Source organism: Cyprinodon variegatus, unplaced genomic scaffold (genome assembly GCF_000732505.1).
Source record: "Cyprinodon variegatus isolate N-32 unplaced genomic scaffold, C_variegatus-1.0 Scaffold733, whole genome shotgun sequence".
Taxonomy (NCBI): Eukaryota; Metazoa; Chordata; class Actinopteri; order Cyprinodontiformes; family Cyprinodontidae; genus Cyprinodon; species Cyprinodon variegatus.
This window is the reverse complement of record NW_015151186.1, coordinates 51,296-71,263: the sequence shown is the minus strand read 5'-3', so window position 1 is coordinate 71,263 and position 19,968 is coordinate 51,296. Positions and strand designations below refer to the sequence as shown.

General features: G+C 37.9%; 1 protein-coding gene across 3 annotated transcripts in view; it reads right to left on the bottom strand.

Annotated features, from left to right (window-relative positions):
* The window catches only part of kank4 (KN motif and ankyrin repeat domains 4), a 98,917-nt gene that overhangs the window by 76,874 nt on the left and 2,075 nt on the right, over positions 1–19,968 (bottom strand). For 2 of the 3 annotated variants that reach the window (XM_015395272.1, XM_015395270.1), the window contains exon 1: positions 17,035–17,262. The exons of the other annotated variant lie outside the window; for it this stretch is intronic. The gene's annotated coding sequence lies outside the window, so the exon portion shown is untranslated. Of the gene's footprint in view, positions 1–17,034; positions 17,263–19,968 lie in introns of those variants that run through there. 3 annotated transcript variants of the gene reach the window in all.

The window sequence follows — 19,968 nt, the reverse complement described above, 5'->3', positions numbered from 1 at the left end:
TGCTGTGGTGGTATTATTTGACATAATATCTATGTTCTGGTTATCAGCCTTAGTTTCCTAATTTTTCAGTTTTGACTAGTAATTTTAAATTCGAAGAATAGTTTTTTTGTTTAAAAAAAATCCTGAATCCTTAAATGAATGGATTAAAGGATTCTAATTGTGGAAAATTGACTCTACAATGCAACACTACAACGGCAAAACGGCAATAACTTGTGCAATATATAATGTGCAATTACTATTTAATACCTTGTGCAATAACCTGTTTTTTATATTTAATGCAATAGTTATATATATAAATACCCATCAAACCCTTTGTTTCTGTTTCAATTATTTATTTACAACAAAACTACTGAAAGAGACAGCTTTCATTAAGTCAACTTTATTGTATTTTCCAGTTATCTTAAAGCCACAGTTGTTATGCTTGACTGTGAAAGGCTCAGCTTTTGATAAAAAGAATTAACGCTTTGACTATAGCAACAATAGTGGATTATTCAGTGTTGAAATTGATATATCTAGGTAAGCTGGGATTTTGTTTTTGTTGCCAAACTGTGTCTCCAGTCAAAATAACAGTAGCAGCTCATCTCAGTCTCAGTGGAAATTGAAAATAAGGCACTTTAAACTCTTGTTCCCTGGCTATTTTTACACTGCCACTGAACCATCAGTGAGCTGAAGCAGTAATGACTCACACTTAAGCACCAGCAATCCTTAATAAGACCTTTTTCCCAAACTACTCAAAAGCTGCAGTCCATTTGCATCACATGAAATTAAATCCAGTCCTTTCTCATTTTGATTCCCTGCCTGGTATAAATAATGTCTTTACTAGAGGTTTCCCACAGCTAAATCCCTATAAATATATCTTTATTGATTCAGTTTTACCACTGGGGTATTTGGATATGCTAACTTGAAACACAGTAACTACTTGAGCCTGATTGACAATCAGTGGAAGCCCCCTAATGATACAGTTCTGATTAGTGATTCATCATGAGTATGGGAGTTCAACTTCTGCAATCTATCTATCCTGATTGCGCAGTAACACCTGCACCTTCCACTTTATCACTTATGACTGCAGAGCCATTTTTCTAAGTCCCTTAACCAGAATACCATGTATTTAAAGAAGTGGAAACTGGTGTCACCACTCTTCTTGAAGAGAGGGAAAACTATAGAAGATTAAACCATTCCAGACTGTTTGCCAATGTATGCTCTTTTTAACCACACACTTCAGCAGGTCTGCACATCTTAATTTCTGACATGTATTCGTTTTGCTGTACTTGAGCCATCTGTATGTTCTTCCATTTAAGTTTGAAGACTTTTTATTCACCAGATCCCAGCTGCCTTTAACTCCTTTATTTTTTTATATGCACGAGCCTTTCATTCCTAGCACCACATTTGGTTCTAAATACTTCATATTTTTAAAATTTCTCACATTGCTATTTATTCTGCATAGACACCTGGGAGGTTAAACATCAGATTTTGTTGAAACAGTGCTATATATCTGATTCACAAATATTGGATGGTTTAAAATGGCTTGATATACATTTAAAAGGGAAATGTTTTCCACAAAGTAGAACACTGGCTAAACATAAAGGTGGCTGCATGATCCCAGGTGGAAAACAGGTTTTAGCTGCTCCAGTAAGAAGTGTTGAGATGTTGAAATGCACAAACACAGTCACTCACAGGTGGAGCAGCAGCAACAGTTCAAGGCTCATTAAATCCAAGTCAGGATCTGTCCCACTGAGGCCTAACCTACTGCAACTCACACAGGATGGCGCTTTAAAACAGCTACAGCTGAAAACAAAGTGCAGAACACACCTAAAAAAAATAAAACCAAATAAAGTAATAAAATACAGCATAAAAAGTATACAATAAAACAAAAATAAGAATTTGTTTAAGCTATTTATAAAATGTCACAACAACTACTAAGTCCTGTCAGTTTTAAAAGCCAGTAAATAAAAGTACTTCTTGAGAAATGTTTTAAAATTCGACAGGAAAAGTTCACTAAATTGCAACAACAGACTATTCAATAAACAAGGAGCAGCGATAGAGAAAGCTCTGGCCTCTCTGAGCTTCCTCTTAAACCTTGGTTCCTGCAAAAGCTGCTGTTCTGCTGACCTGAGGGACCAAGGAGGCAAATAGGAGTGAAGAAGCCCAGAGAGGTAAGATGGGGTAAGGTTATTTAGGCACCTAAAAACAAAGATGTAAAATCAATACTAAAATCAACATGCAGCCAGTGGAGTGGCAGGAGTGATAGTAAAATCCATAAATAGATGAAAATGTTGCTTTATGCCTTTTTTCTGTCATTTTAATTAACATGTTGTCACCTTTGGTGAAAATGCACATTTATTCGAAGTGAACACAAAACTCTCAATGTTCATTGAAAAATCTTGGAACTGACAAAAGTAGTTATATAAAAATTTACTCAAAAGTACCCAAATAATATCCAACCTTGATTTTGATGTATGGATTACAAAATCCTCTTGAAAAACAATCAAATTAAAAAGACCAGTGTCAGTTTGCAGCATCGTCGTTTGAGTTAAGACAAACCAAGAGTGGAATTTGCCACAGCAAATATTTGCAAGCAACAGAGCTTCTGATAGAATGTCTTTTGGACAGATTAGACAAAACTAAAGCCTTGGGCAAGGCACATCATGCCTTTGTACACAAACACAAAAATGAAGCATACCCAAAAAAAGATAATCTCCAAAAACACACAGCTAAAAAAAATAATGGCTAAGGGTAAAACATTGGACTATTCTGAAGTGGCCTTCTGTGAGATCTTATCTAAATCTTACTGAACATCTGTGGAGGGAGCTGAAACTTTTAAACATTAAACTTTAGACAAATGATGTGGTTTGCTAACAAAGACTGAGGCAAAACACCTGTGAATGTGTAGGTGGATTGAAACGACGTATATCATCTGATTAGGTGGTGAAGCAAAACATTAAATCATAGGTACCATCATTTTGGTTAAAAAATGAGACTGTGAAATAAATCTCAAAATTGGTATGACACACCTTACCATTCTAAATAAGACATCTACTATTAGCCGTTAAAACTAGTGACGTGCTCACCCAGTCCTGTCAACAAAAGCATGTGGTTTTAATGGAAAATGAGCGTGAATCTGTCATAAAACCATATTTTTTATCGGATTTCTTCAGATTGGAGCTCAAATTAAAGCTGAGTAAGTTACCAAAGTTATGATAGACAAAAATATGTTCTCTCTCACATATTGTGTTGACATGTATAACATACTGTTGGTAACAGAGTTTTGATTTCTCTTTGTCAGTTTTTCTTATTTGCCTGCTGTTTTTACCTTCATCCATTAGAGGCTGGTGAATAGAGGCTGCACCTGAAGGGGCAAACCCATTTGCTCTGTCTGTGCACCTGTTACTCATCACCTAACCATCCTATAGCTTAAGCGGACGCAGACAGCCAGCAACTCATTGCCTGAGTGTTTGCCAGTTATGGTGCTTCCTCGTGGCGCTGTGGATCCTCCTTGTGAGGACCTTGTTCGGCTTTTCCTGGATTCTCTCTCCTTGTGATGTGTGGTTTGTTACATACTGGTTCCCTGAGTCCCTCCATAAACTGCTCAGTTTGATCATAAGCAGTTCCTGAATTCTCCAGCTGGCAGTCGGATCGCTCCTCTTTCCTCCTCTAAGCCTGAGTAAACCTGTCCAACCCAGCCTCCATTTCATCAACCTGAACTCACTCAGTCGAAACCTCTCTCTGGAATCTGGACACCCACAAAGGCACTAAGACCACAACCCACATCCCCCTCCCTTCAAGCCTATGTGCAGACGACTCCGTGTGCTCTCCCTTCAAGGACCCATAAAATTAACTGAAAGATTTCAATTGTTAAACGTCATTTATCTGATACCTGTTCTCCTGTTGTTCTGCATGTGGGTTATGAAACTAGAAAACCATCATGACACATACTGTGCTATAAAGATACTGTTCATTGTTTATAACTGCTCAAGTTACCTCGTTATGGCGATTATTGTCTGTGGGTTTCTGGCCTTGATGGCAAAATCTCTAAACCAATGATAGCCGACCTCGGCCCTCAAGTGCCGACGTCCTGCAGCTTTTGCATGTGTAGTTTTTTTAACACACCTGTAACAAATGAATACTTAATGACCAGACCTCTGCTAAATTTACCGACATGCCAAGGTGATAATTTAGCCTTTTGTTTCCGGTGGGTTAGAGCAGGGATGCATGCAAACACTGCACAACAATGGAAAAGGAAGACCAGCATTGCCTACCCCTGCTCTTAACAATAGGCTATTAAAAGAGGATTTAAGTGGTCCCTACCTTTAGAGGTGCGCTGGACACCTGGCTGACTTAGCTATTGCCTAGGGGCAAGACTAAAGGCTCACTTGCTTTTTTTAAATGAACAATCTATGCAGTCCATACGGCTCACTTTAGTCGGGTATCTGAAATAACTAGACTGAAGACGGACACCTCCTCAACTCCTCCTTTGGGAGTTAGGCTGTAAGTTGCTGCAGGCAGAAACAGTAGCAAACAGGAGAGTGAGGGAGTGAATAAGAAAGAAGAAGCTCTGGCATGATGTAAATTATTAGTCATTTGTGACGGAGCAAGTAAAAACAATCACTAGAGGCCAAAAGTCACATTTTTTTAAACAGGTAAAAAAAAAATTTTATTTTAAACTCTACTACTTTATATGGCATACATTTTTATATTACTTTTTTTTATTTTTCAATAAGGATTTCAATATTATTCAAATTAAACTGTTTAAGCAATGTGTTTTTTTTGTAAATTATTTAACTTTAAATAAAACCTGTTGTGATGCTGATGATTCTTCTGGAGCCGACCCTCGATGCATAGTAATGGCTCCTATCTGTCACGTCGTTGTCAAATGATGTCCTATCTAGTACAATTCTAACTTTAATCGGACAATGTCTTTACATTTGATAAATGCAGACACGTCTGCTTTAGAGACATCTAAGTCTTATTTTTGTTGGCATAAAGAAAAATGTTTTTAAGGGAGGACCGAAATCTTACATTTGAAAAGAAACCACCATAATGTCTTGGAAGCTTGCAAAACAAATGAAAAGGCAAAATGAAAAGAAAAAAATACTTGGGAAAAAAAATCAATATTCTTACAATTACAGAGACAGGAAAGACAGAAATAGCAGAACATATCAGCTCAGACAATCATAAATAACCTTTATATAAATGCCAACACATACTCCAAGATAAAGTGAAAAGGCCGTAGAGTGAGGATGCCGAAGAAACTGATTTGGACTCTGTCAGAATTTCTCAGCTCAAAAATGTGAAAACACAGAAATTCACATAACTATACTGTACAAAAGATTTCAAACAGACAGGTCTACATCACCTTTTCCAAACAGCTGCCACTGCAGAATTTTTTCACATTTTGCAACAGATCAGCAGTCAGTGAATTTCTAATGAGTTAATCTCTTTGCATGGGATTCTTCACTTAGCAGCACTAAATTCCATTTTATAGATTACCACAGCTCTTGAAACAGGCTAAAAAAACTGTAAAAGAAAACATATAACAATATAAAGTCAACAGAGGCAAGAACAAAATCCCTACTTATGTATTTAAAAGAAATATGAATACTTTTAAAAATCAACTCCCAATTTATCACAGGTAAAATACCATAAATACCATTAAGCCTTTAACACTCTTTAAAAGTTGATGTGTTATTATGTTGTATTACTTATTGGGGGAGTTTTGGCCTAGTGGTTAGAGCAGTGCGCTTGTGCTTTGAGAAGTTTGCAAGTACTCGGTTCAATCCCTACAGCATGCACACTGGGTCCCTGAGCAAGACCCTAAAACCCACACGGCTACCTGGGCACTGCACAATGGCCGCCCACTGCTCCCCAAGGGGATGGGTTGAATGTAGAGGTTAACTTCTTCAATGTGAGATTAATTAAGTCCAATTATTATTAATAAAAAGTTTGTGTTCTGTAATATTAACATAGATGAACAAGGTAAAGAAAAAACATAGGACTCAATATGATACTTCAGTCTGTTCAGCTGAGGACTTTGTGCTGTTCAAACGTTTGATCAACTCTCCAAACGCTCACATACTTGTGGTTTAACCGTAGCCTCTCCTTCTCATTCATGCTATCTACAAGAGCAGTGTGAGACACAGCAAAAATGTACCAAAAACTCTGAGTTTTGGTATTTGTGTATTTCAGATAAGAAGTTCACATTGTAAAAACATTGTAGATAAGTCTGGGCTCAGTACCTCATAACCCCCCGTAAGTAGAGAATACAACCAGCACAGTGGAGGCCACGTGGTGAATGGAATAACCTTTCAATTTAGGAAAACATGTAATCAAGGACTGCGGGAAGGTGAATCAGTGAAACTGAAACACTGTAAACTTGAAATCTTTGCTTGAGATAAGGAGTCTCTCAGTGCTTTCCAGCTGAATTTGGAAACAAAAGTTATCAGTCCCTTTTCGCTTACGATTTAAACACCTGGAGCTTCACCTGCGGTAAAGCTTCCATACACATTTTCCCAGCTAAGTTCACATTTATAGGGCCCTACAGTACATTCCTGGGGTTTTGGTCAGACCCAGTACTTGCCAGTAACCAATGAAGGACAATGTACAAATGCTGTCATACTTTACACTTGTCACAAAATATGATTTAAGGTGTTTTTAAGCAACAAGGTACACCTCTACACATCATGTGGGTGGTTAGTTTGTCAAGATAAAGCCTATTTTTAAATCTGTGTTGAAGCAGCAAAGCCCCGAGTCTTCAGGGCAGGCTGGTGTGAGCTGCTTACTAAGCAAGGATGTAGAGTGGGAGCTCTGGCTAAAGGCAGACATAATGCTGGCAAGTCACTTGATAATTTGCCGTTAATTATTTTAACAAAAAGTCACTTTTTGTCACTGCTGCACTTTATAAAATGGAAATGTTCACTTACTGTCTGAAAGCTGTACTAAACTAAATTTCGTTTTTTATACACTCTGTGTATAAGAAATGACTATAAAAGTTGTCTAAGTCTAACTTTGACATGTTTTTAAGCAAGAAAGAAATCTCAGAACTGTATCTGTGTAGTTAGTTTGTCAAGAAACAAAGAAGGAAAAATCCCATCATATTCAGAATTCAAACTTCTTAAAGTACTTTAAATATTAAATTATTACATACTGTTCAATAAATGATAAGTGTTTTTAATTAAGAGCCATTTAATTTCAATGTACTTTACTGGAGACATCCATGTTTGTCAAAGATGTTACTGACACCTACCGGTTTGTGACATCACGGTGCGGTATCAGCTGTCAAGCAAGTCCCAGTGCTGTATCTGGTGTTTGTCACAACTTGTTATTATCCAAGTCATCTTGAAAACATTCTTCTTCGAAATTTTGGCCACATTTTACTTTATTTTTCTCTGGCCAGAAGTGCAATGGTAAATCCTCCCTCTTTAAGTTGGCAATCCAACGACGAACCCGTCCTTGGATGATCATAAATCGGAAAAGTGAAATAACTAATTTTTTTTTCACTTTTACCCAATGTATTACAATATCCAACTGCCATTCACGTGGGCATTGTCAGTTTAACTATAGCTCTTCTGAATTTCAATGGTGAAGTCCTCTCGAAATCTTAAATAATTGTTGTTGATTGCAGATATGTCTAGAAGTTCCCTTTGATTTTACTTGTAAAGCGGGGAGAATAGCGCTAGACTTACCGCACAGTGACATCACTGTTGGAAGATGTCAGGAGTGAAGTGTTACTATATTTGGGCTGAAGGTGTACTTCCAGAAAAGTTAAAAAAACAATCCACTGGACTTTGTTTACAAATTTGAAGAGGTTTCACTTCCCATCCAGGAATCTTTTTCAATTCAAAATGTCAGAAACAGAAATGTCACTCTAACTTCACCTGAGATTCACTTTCTTTATGTGAAGGCAGATTAACCCACCTTTCTGGGAGAAAACCACAGTCTCTGTCTTTGTGCTGCTAATTTGCATTCAAGGAGCATCAGATCTAACTGAAAACAGCTCAACGGAGCTCCTGAGCCTCTTGCTCTGACTGCTTCTCAAGCACACATCATTCACATAAACAAAGATGATCCCCATGTTAAATGTCTCCCTTGCGGAAACAATGCAATGTTCTGCAATTTTCTCCCACTTTAAACTGATCTGACTTATAAAATGCAGAAAATGTCACTCACAGTTATTTATATGTCAGCCTTAACCCCCTAAATTTGGCTAATCATATATCAACGGTCATCTGTCAATCAAATTTTTTTGGTCATAGCATCTTGATTTATATGTCGCAGCTAATATACGCGACGGTGGAAATAAGAATCTTCGCAGAGTAGTGGTGAACATTACAAGTGTACAGCTGGTGAGTAAATTGTTGGCTGTTTCTCAATTCAAAAGAGCACGAGTATGGAGTTGTGTTGCTAAGTCACTAATTTAGCGTTACTTGGTCCTAATGAAATTTCCCACTGGGAACCTACTAGCACTAAGTTGCTAACTGGTTAGCAACGATCCTTCAAGAAATCAAACACAATCAAACTTGCTTGTCAACCTTCCGCCACAACAATCCTGCCCTGTTGATGAACGACCAATCACATTCACTTTATTCCTTCGTCTTGCACCACTCGGGAGAATTTGGAACTGTAACGTTTGGAACAGACAGAGGTTGAATTAAATAAGCATTTGCTTCTTTCCCCTCCCTTTGTATATGGACTTATTCTCTTATATTCTGTTCATATTTGTTTTCTTGTTTTATACATTTCAACATAATCAATCAGCAACATAGTAGAGTTTTACTCTATATTTGAACATTCTGCTAGTGTACTGTTGAAAATGTTGTAACCATTAAGTATGAGACTGCCAAGCCAAAAAGGTGGCACCCAAAACTTTTTGCAGAGAAAAATACATACCTTTATATCCCTAGAAATCATGTCAATTGAAAGTGGACAGCAGAACAGTTAAGGCTGGGCATGAACTGTTTAAAAGAACCACAGGGTTAGGTGAAGGACTAGTGTCACAATGACATCCCATTAATTCAGTCCAATGACTGAAAAAGGTATGGTTCAGGGAGTCAAAGGCAAGTCACTCAAGAGCTCATCTCCATTTGTTTAGCCCAGGTAGGAGATACATAGTAAATACATTCTACATTTCAAGGAAATAGGTGAAAGTTATTGTTGTGTAGAGCTTTAGAATAGGATAGTATAGTGACCCTTTAACAGGCCCTAATACACTAAAAATCCTTCAATAAGGTTAAAGTCGGAATTCAAAAATAAGATATGCGTATACCATTTGATGAAAGTAAAAAATACACCTCAAGGCAAGAGATAAGTACGAGGTAAGTAGTGAGAAAGTAGAGCCCTGATTGGATAACATGCCAAAATACATCACTTCCAGCGAGGCTAAACCTCTTAGGGGGGTCTATGGAGGAGGGGCGGGTCATGAAGCTGGCTGCTTGATGCTGATTGGCAAACATCCTAAATGATTTTTGACTGACAGTGGCCAGACAGAGGTGAGAGAGAAAATTAATAATTCATTCAGAACAGTCATCTGGTGCAGAACTCTTGCCATGGTTTCTGGAGTTTATTATTTCAGAGAGCTTCATACAAGCTATTTTACCTGTTGTAGTGATGTGTTTTAAGTGTTTCAACATTTGTTATTGCAATACATGAGATTGGATTTAATTAACACCATTGAGCCTCTCCTGTTTCAGAGAGCAGCAGCCGCTACTGTCCACTTCAGTCCTCAAGCATGTAATCGCATCATCTTAAATGCTAACATTTATATTTCAATAAGTTCTAATACAAACTCCTGCTTAATGTGTACTCCACAGGTCTCAGGGAGTGGTCATTTCCAACAACATTGAAACAGGAAGTTCCTGCCTCCTGCATCCAACAAATTAGAACTCAGTATTTGACGACAAAAGGTTCCACTAAGGAAGTCCCGTGTTACCCTCAGCACTCTGGGCTTCTCTCAGGACAGACTCTGTTTTTTCCTGCCTGTCAATGCCAGGAACCCATTAAGGAGCAGTGCTGGGGAAACAATACAGGGATGGACCTGTGCTATTGTTTCTCATTGCTGGGCCTTGAGAAATGTCTGGCCTTTTCCGTTATTTCTGGCAAGAACCAAGCTGTCAACCGGGCTAAAAAATCCTTTCAATAATAAATCATCTGGCCAAACCAGGAGTATATATTTACTTTAATACTTTAATGAATACACATCTGACTACAAATTCAGCTGTAAGTGAAAAACATAGATTTCTTTGTAGGTGATTCATTTAGAACAAAAACATATAAGTGTGTTATCTGCTTAGGCAATTCTAGTTCTAAAGGTAGAAGAGAAAAACATATTAGGTCCAATTCAAGTCTTGATTTTACTACAACTTATACAGACATGGGTATTAAAGGACTCCTTATCCATGAGCTTCAGAAGAAAAAGTATAGAACATAATAATGCTATAAATAATGCTCTGATCTATCCATTTCAGCATAAATATGCATTCCAGATCTAGTATGACTAGATCAGCCAGCCCTACTTTGGCTATATTATAAACCTTTTTAGGAAGATACTATACCAACAGTCCATTCAATAATCTGTGAAACTAATTAATTCCTGTTGTACAAATATAAGAAGATATCAGTATCATTTTATATATGTATAATATGAATTACTAGTTTTCTTTGAAAATCAAACCAAGCAAATGTCCTCCACCCAAAGTGAAAACAAGGAACAAGGGAAAGTCTTACAGCATTGTTCCTCTGATCTCCATGCCTCTCCGCCCAACAGACTGACCCTTGTTCAGCAAATGTCACCCACTCAAACATCTACAAAGGAAGCTCAGCAAAAAAACACATATTTTATCACAGCAACAAGGCAGACAAATCATTTTTATATTAACACAAGACTATCAGACTTTTTTGACTCAGAGACATCAAAGAAGCTATAAATCTGTATTAATATTCATGATTTCAAACAGCTGAAGTCAGTATCTCATATCCCAAACACAAAAAAACACAAGAAAAGGATAAACGATGATCAGTTTATTTCAGTTAAATGACTGTGTGACATTTTAAAATAAACATTTTCATCAGTGCATTAAAGGCTGTGCAATCTGATGCATCTCAGGTGGAAATAATTACCTAATAATAACATCTAAATACACAATCTCCTCATCAGCACAATCAGCCACAGCTTGCATTTTCAATATGTTCAACTCCATATACTTGCATATCTCAGTTTAGGCGCTAATATGATTAATACTAAGCTAAATAACTTCAAGAAATCCATCCAAAACACACAGATTGATTCAGATTGAAGCATGCTGTGCAGATCTAAGACATTCCTTTAGAAACAAAATGTGCTTTCAGTGCAAATGCAAAAATCTGCCCACGCTAGCATTGACTTCAGAGCTGATTGGCTTATGTCCAAATGTGAGCAGCTGGAACCGTAACAAACTCATGAATTGTCTGTGGCCAAAATGCTGAGTCCACAACCAATGGGTGAATAGAAATGTACTTTATTCTGGGTTCTTTTAGCCTGATTGTATTGTCTCCTTCGTGCTTGGTCCGGCCATGTCCCATGAGGAGGAACCCGACCACCAGGCGTTTGCAGACGGACCTCAATCTGGCACGTGAGTGAGGTGGCAGCTGTACCAGGTAACCTCATGCCTGAAACGGCTAGAATGAGGATTAGCTCCTTTAAGTTCGAGGTCATGGTTCTCAACCAGAAATAATTGGCTTGCACCTTCAGATTGGAGGAGAGTTCCTCTCTCTAGTGGAGAGGTTTAATTATCTTTGGTTCCTGTTCACGAATCAGGGGAGGATGGAACGAGAGATCAAAAGACGGATCGGTGAGGAAATGCAATGTCAATATAATGTTGATGCTGCACCGGTTCTGTTGGTGAAGAGAGTTGAGTGAAGAGGTAAAGCTCCCGATTTACAGGTCGCTGTATGTCCCTACCTTCACTGAATATCAAGAAATCTGGATCATGACTGAAAGAACAAGATCCCTGATACAAGCGACTGAAATGAGCTTTCTATGTAGGGTGGGTGGGCACTCCCTTAGATAGGGGAAGAAACTCCCCTCATCCAAGAGAGGCCCAGAGTAGAGTCACTTCTCCTCCACATCGAAAGGAGTCAGTTGAGGTGGCATCTTTATCGGATGCCCCCTGGATGCTTCCCTCAGGTTATGTAACAATAACACATTTGATTTATCAGCACTTTTAATAAAACAAATATACTTTACAAGGTTATTGAAAGCTTTAAAATCCGGTGGAGGATCTTGAAGTGGATATGCTGCCTTATGGAGCCAATTAAGGTATTTTAGGAGGGGTGTTTCACAATTATTTTAATGTACTTTACACTTTAATGTTTAAAGGAGTCTTTTATCTCTCTCTTACTTTTTTCAGACATCCTGACTGTGAGTCTAATAACCAAACACGCAAACACACGCACGCACATGGCACCAATTGAAAGATTCCTACACCTGATATTACAACCGTTCTAGATTACTTGACCCAAGAGACGAAAAAATGCCTAATTTACAGTAGCAGACTCCCTCACCAACTCTTTTGCAGACACAATTTTTTCTACAAGACCTTTCACAGACCCGATTAAGTGGTGCATCAGATGTTTGTAAAATGAGATTCTCAGGAGTGACAGCGGTGACAGCCAGTCACACAAGAAAAGACAGATGACCAATCAGGAGCTTGTGAGTCAGGATTATTGTGAGGGGTATAAATAAGCATGCCATTTTTTAATAAAATGTAAACTGGCAAAAAGAATACTACTAAAATGACCAAATTACACTACTGCTACTAAAACTAATATGTATTTTTTTAAACTAACTATCCTTAACAATGGTTTATTATTGGTTGGAGAAATTAGTTTCTGAGGAAAATTCTTTTTCTAATTAAAACAGTTTAAATCTCAATCTAAAATCAATAAATAAACTGAATGAATATGTCAGGGTAAAGAATTACTTTGGATCAACCACATGCAACCTACTACTTGGAGTGTCATATAGATGTTTTTCAGTTCTTAATTAATGCTCAATGATTTAATTTCTCCCTTGCTTCTAAAGAGCCACATAGGACCGGCTGTGCAACATCAACTAGTTAGGATCAGTGTTACAGGTAGTGGAAAGCTGTAGTTTTCTGATCTGCTGACACGGATAGGAGTAAACACACCTCGAGGTTTGGAATATCAGCATTGTAAGAGAAAGAGCTGCGAAAGCATGCATAGATGATCACTATGTGTCAGCAGAGAATGAGATTAGTAGTGCCTTCCCCAGGCATTCTCTCAGCTGCTGTGTGTGTATGCTCCGACTCCTGGCTCTTATGGTTCTGTGTGTATTCTCAGCGAGGGTTTTTTGGCTTATTTGATTGACATGTACAGAGAGTTTAGGGATTCCCGTCCCTCCCACTGCTGAGCTAAGAAGCCTTAAAGCTTCTTATCTCATGACTATGCCACTTGTTTGATGAAAGTGCATCTTTTTGAAACCGTGAAAAGCATGAAGATAAAACAATTAAGAAAAACGACTTTAAGCAAGCTTACATGTTGAAAACATATGCATTTGTCTAATAGATTATTTTAAATAAATTATAAGTCCCTAACAGAAAAGCACACAAAAGCAAACACGCTGCTTCTCGCTCTATTTTCTTCTGTTTTCTTTTTTTTTTAGCAAGACATCAACTTAATTTATCCCTCAGGGCAATCAATTTAGCAGACATTTGCAGATAAACACGCTCTGGCTGTGTGGGCTAAAAGAGAAATTTACAGGTTCAGTGGAGCCTTAGGAGAAGTGAGTGGACGTGGAAGTCTGTGGGATATGAAGCACATGGGGAGTACTGGGAATCCAGCCAGACGAACACAGAGCACAGCCTGGCATCCATTGGCACAGACCAACTTCAAACACTCATCTGGCATTTTTTTTTTGCCATCTCAACCCTTGACTTGAAGCACTTGACACAGCAGATGTACACAATACTTTGCATTTACATTTTTTCCTTTGTTTTTTGCTGGGGTCTTTTTTTAGCAAGTCAGGCTGGAATAATTACTATTTTGAAAGTCACAAAACCACACTAAAAAGAAAAAAAAACTGCACGCAGTGGGAGAGTTAAGGGCTGTAAAGCTCTGCGGGGCCAGTTGTTAAGCGTTCTGCACAGAAACAGCCATTCTAAAATGCTCACTGGAGATCGTACAGATTCTGAGAATGTGTTTGCATGAGCATGCTCGTCTGCTCAAGCGCTTCAAAACACTTTCCATCAGATTAAGCCGTTAAGCCTTTTCTATAGTAGAGATATACCTATGGCGTTGGTCTTTAATGGCCTAGTTTCCAGAGAACAATCATAATGGCATCATTTATCATTCATGTAATTTAGTTATCCTACAAATTTTTGAGGGGTTAAAAGTGTAGTTTATAATGGTAGAAGTCCAGGATGCTACTTTTAATCTGGTAAACATCATGTTTAGTCAAAGCCACTCCTGGCAGACAGGTTACAGAAGATCAGAAAGATCTTACAGCACGGTAAGGAGCAGGACAAAACATGTTAAATAAAACACAGACTCAAATATTAAACCATGGCAGGATAAAGGGCCGTTATCAAGAAGAGAAAAAAATATGGGACAAAAGTTCATGCAAAAACTGGATTTTCTCTTCAAAATTAATGAAAAGACAAAAAGGGAAGAAGTCAGGAAAAGATTGCTGTAACGGCTGCACTTAAAGGTATAGAGGAGGATGTTCTTTTTCCGGGTTGATCATCAAAATATATGGTCCTCCTAATTTTCAATCATCCTGGTAAAATGTTTACATAAGGCCGTCCTACGTGCTCGTCCCCATTTTCACCTACCGGTGGTTAGTCTGACATAGTGGGAAATTGCAAATCTTATTTTGGAAAGTAAGCTTGTATGAGTGATGCAAACCGCAACTTTTAAACAGAACGTGCACAAGGAGAAATGGGCTTGTGCATTCTCTTGCACACGTTTAATAAGCATTCCTTCTGAGCGGGTACAGGATTGTGAATGTGCATTTGCTGGAGAGGGCAGGTCTTTTCAAAAATTTGTGAAAATCCTCAGTTATACCTTAAAGGAGCTGTAGGATCTTCATGTTATCATCTTACAAAAGTTTACAGATTCTCTGTCTTGATTAAGGGGAAGGGTTGGAAAAAATGAAGGTGTCTGAATTCTCCAACATTTCGGGGAACATTTCATGGTCTGATGAAACCAAACAAGAAATCCTGGACCAGCAATCCAAAGGTATTTTTTTTTAAACAGAAGCAAAAGAATACATTAAACAAATAACCTATACATAAGCATGGTATTGGTGGAATCATGCTGTCAAATTGCCTTTCTTCAAATAGAAAAGATGGCTTCTTTTCAAAGTTCGTACAATTTTGAAAAGATCATATAGCTTTTGAGAACAAAGGATCTATGCAAGTGCTGAAGTTTAAAAGGCATTCAGTTTATAAGCATCATAGTTAGGATGTTGTAACCATGTCCAACTGAAAATCTAACAGAAATTTTGTCAGATAACCTCAATAAGGCTGTGGGAACTTTAATAACATTCATAGTCCGTAAATGCTAAAACATAATATTGTTTCCATTGGATTTCAACCAAACAACACTGAATGTTTCCACTGGATCAAAATCTGCAGAAAAAGTACTATTCCAGGGGTATCCACACTTATGCAGTCTTTTATTTACTGCAAAAACACTTCCTGTTAATCAGCTCTTAGCCTAAAAATGCCATCACTCTGTGTGAAATGTTGCACAGATGAAAATGCAGATTAAACAGTCAAAACATCATTAACACAGACATGTTTTCCAGGATTCTGTGCCAGATTTTCACGTTTCCAATAAAACTTGGCAGTCAGAGTTTCTTATCTGACTTAATTGCTGCAACCGAATGTAAGATGAGTTAAAAACCTTGCTCAGAAATCTACTGGGATCTTAACAGCATAACTTTGCCCTGAATGGATTCAAGTTCAACTGAGATATGATGTGGAGGACATCAGATCTGTTTTATGTTGGCCAAAGGTTATCATTGCCAAACTTACTGCAACCCATCATTCTTTATGCCTTACTTGAGCTACATGGCTGAAATCACAATACTATTTGCACCAAGTGGAAAATGTTTTAGGTATATAAATCAAATCATATAAGAGAAAGTACAATTGTTTAAAGCTTTGCTATGATTAATATCCAGTTCACCCGTGTCAAAGACCTTGACCTCACATTGCACTTTTGTAAACAAATCAGTGGGAAACAGCCTTTCAAGAAAGCCTGTTTTCATTTCCTAGAAGGTTTGTGTTTCTGCTTTATCAGACACTGTCGATTTGCAAATCACACATCATGACATGGTTACACTGACTGCCAGTGGCAGCCACCAGTGAGAGTCTGTATGACTCACCTCTCTGCACCTCAGAGAAAAACACACTGACACAAACATAAATAAACTCAGGGAGCCGGACGTCCAACCATCTGGGTCAGCCCCATTTCGCATGTCTTGTATGTTACTCTTGTTTAAGACAAATGGACAATATGGCACCTATGGAACACCCCAACATTTAATGTGTAACCACAGTCTGCCAACCAACTGGAGCCACTGGTCTGTGGCAAACAAGCAGAGCGGTGACTGAGACTAACTGTGAATACATGCAGGCACAGGAGAGAGGAGAGGCAAGGAGGGGTTAGACACAGAGAGAGGGAGAGCAAACCCAGCAAAGACATCCCCACTGAGTGGTCACAGAAACCATCAGCAGGAGCTGCACATACGATTGTTCTGAACAACAAATCATCCCCTAAATCCTTTCTTTTTGGTCTTTTGCAACTCTAACTACATGTGCAGAGTCAAATTATGACTTTAAAAGACAGGACAGAAAGGACTTCTTTACATCGGAAAATGTGTCGTAGGAGAGAACATTAAATCTATATAGAAATATGCATTAAATAATCCAAAACTTGGTGAGAAAAAAGCTTGCAAAGCAGCCAAAGCGGCAAATATGACCCAAACAAAACCAACACAGAAAACATTACAGATAACTGCTCAGAGTGCATTCCTCTTACCTCAAAGGTCAGTGTCCTGTCCGTAACAAAACTGCAATTTAGTCGTAGCTTCAGTCTTTCCAGAATAATTTAGATGTATGTGAATGCTTCTTTCAACCAAGCACAAAACGTGCTTCAGTGCTCTGTGCCAGCGCTTTTTGTCCACCTATGTAGGTTTAAGAAAACGCACACTAGATGGTAATGAATAGTAGTGAGTGAAAGGACAGCACTACGCTGGAAGGCAGGCAGTCTGCAAGAAACAGGAGAGCTGGGAGAGTAGAGAGCAGACTGAGTAGGATGCAAGAGCTATTCTTCCCAACATCAGAGTGGCCGGGATGGAAACACCCACCTCCTCAGCATGCATCAAACAGGGAGCCTGCTCTAAAGTATGCAGACATGGAGAATTCCTTTTTGTAGCAACAAAGCTGATCATAAGTTGTTTTTTTTAATCAAAAGTTTCAACAATACTTTTTCCTTTAATGATTGAACAACAAATATGTAGGAATAAAAAATACATTGATAAAAAACTGCAATAACCTGTTTGAATGAACACTCACTCTTATTGCTCTTCTTTGCCATCAACAAAAAGGGTTCTGAGGGTTATTAGGTGATATAAGATGTTATTAGAATATTAGTGTTTGTGTAGTTTGAAGAGATATTACCAAGGAAATTGATCTAACTTTATAAAGGTATCAGTCAGAAAAATAGGTAGGAAAAACGATCACAGACGCACAAACAGAGAGAAAGAAAGAGGTGCAGGAATGTGTTTCATGTACTGCATGTGCTAAATCTAAGTCAATAGAAAGAAGCATTTTGTTCAAAAAAAAAAATCTATCTGGAAATCTCCTGAAACTTGTTTTTTGGAGAAGGCATTATGATTCTATGTAGATTAAGTTTAATGTTAAGCCAAAATTTAGAAAGACAGGTTTTAAATAAAAGCAGCTACGCATATAACCAGAAGCACATCACACTCACAGTAAAACATGGTGTTGGCAGCATCATTATCTGGTGTTACTTTTATCCAGTTGGATTTTTTTGTTTGTTTTTGTAATATGTACTGTAAATATTATATAATTTTGTTTAAATGATTAAAAAACAGTTCAATTTGGCCCAAAGGTTTTGGGTATTGGACAGAAAGAGGGATTTCAAATTAGGTTTTTTTATTTTTTTATTTTTTTTCTCTAAGTACAGTGAATCCGGGTAAAAATATTAGGTTTTGAAATAGGTTAGTGTCCTGAAACAAAATATTGAAATGCAATCAGAAGCAACTTCAGCAAATTATTATTTCATAACTGAATATTAACCATGTTGCTGCTTTTTTCCCCCTTACAATTTACTTCTAAACCAGTTAGATTGTATTTAAGAAGAGTTTTTATAGAAATATAATGGATTAGGGTAAGAAAAAAAAGATTTGAAATAATTTTGAACAAATCTTTTCTGTTTGAAGATCTTATGTATGCAGAAATTAAGCTATGATTTCTGTTAGCATACGTTAAAAATAGATTAAATCTTTCTCTTTGGCTGAGCATGTTGTCGACTAGGGTTTCTTTCAGTAGAAAAGCAAAAAAACACAATAAGAGGGGCTCACTGTGTGTGTTTCTATGAAATGACTGCAAATATGTGATTAAACCAGCTGTTTCCCACCTTGAAGTAAAGGAAATCCTGCAGGTCAAAGAAGGAGAGCAATTCTCAAACACAAACCCTTTCATTTGTTCGTTTCAGATGCAACCAGATAATGAGACGCAAACACCTTTTTGTTTTTTGTTAAAGCATGTTCATCTGCTGCAGACAACTCTGCAGCTGTAAGAAGGGATTCACTTTGAGGGATGACATGCTCTTCATTCTTGGAGTGCACCATTGCCTGTCAGTCAACATCTCTTCATTTCCCCGTCTCACCGTGACAGAGATGGAGCATGAGCATGGGGCGTGTTTTCTTTGCTTTTTTTGTTTGTTTGTTTGCTTTTTTGGGGGGGCTTTAAAACCTCAACCCCACCTACCTTCTATGTTGTGAGGGCTCCATCCCTCCTGGGAAAAAGCCTGCTTTAATAAAGGCCAGGAGGATTGCACAGTGCATGAAAAGTAGTTTTCGTTAAAAAAGTTTAATAGGATAAAATAAACAAATTTATTGTATTTACATCACCTGAAAAGAAACTACATGCATTCTTGCATCAATAAATAGAATACTTTCAATATTCAAAGGTCAAATTGGCCAAATATCAACTACTGTTTTGATGTATGATGTAAAATCTCAGGACATGGGGTGTAGGTGGCGGGATTTGTCTTTTCATTGAATGATATTAAGGGGTGATGAGAGAAAGGCACCGCAATAATGCTTCTTTATTATGCAGTCTCACGTTAGGATTTAGAAGGGCTCTTATATGTGGAAAATTACCACCCCATCGGTTACATTAGCAAGATCCCGGCACAGCCCAATGCTTAGGAAAACTGAAATCCTCCCTCCCTGAGCTCCCATAAAATGCCCTTAAAATTATGTTTTTAGGTTTTCAGTAGGAACAATTGCCAAAACAAAACTATTGATTCCTAATATGTAAGATGGTGTTTTTTTACTGGACAACAGCCTCTATTCATGAACATGTTGATGCTTCTGAAGTCCACCACTCCAGGTTTTTAATAACTAATTCAGTTAAATAACAGAAGCCCAGCTTTGGGGGTGTATCTTTATTGCATTTCTAGATCAAGTCTGAATTCTATCCTCAATCTTCTTTTGGAAATGGCTCAAGCCATAGAACATTAACAGGAATTTAAGTTCTGCCAGCATTTGAAGGGAGCTGGAAGGCAGAAGCGTAGCCGGAAAATTTTTATGAGGGGGGCCAAGCAATGACCAATGTACACTGAGGGGTGGTCGAAAGCGGATAGGCACCAGAATCTCAGGGTCAATCTACAACAGGAAATTTAATGGGCACAACATCGATATTTTCTAAATAAAGACAAACT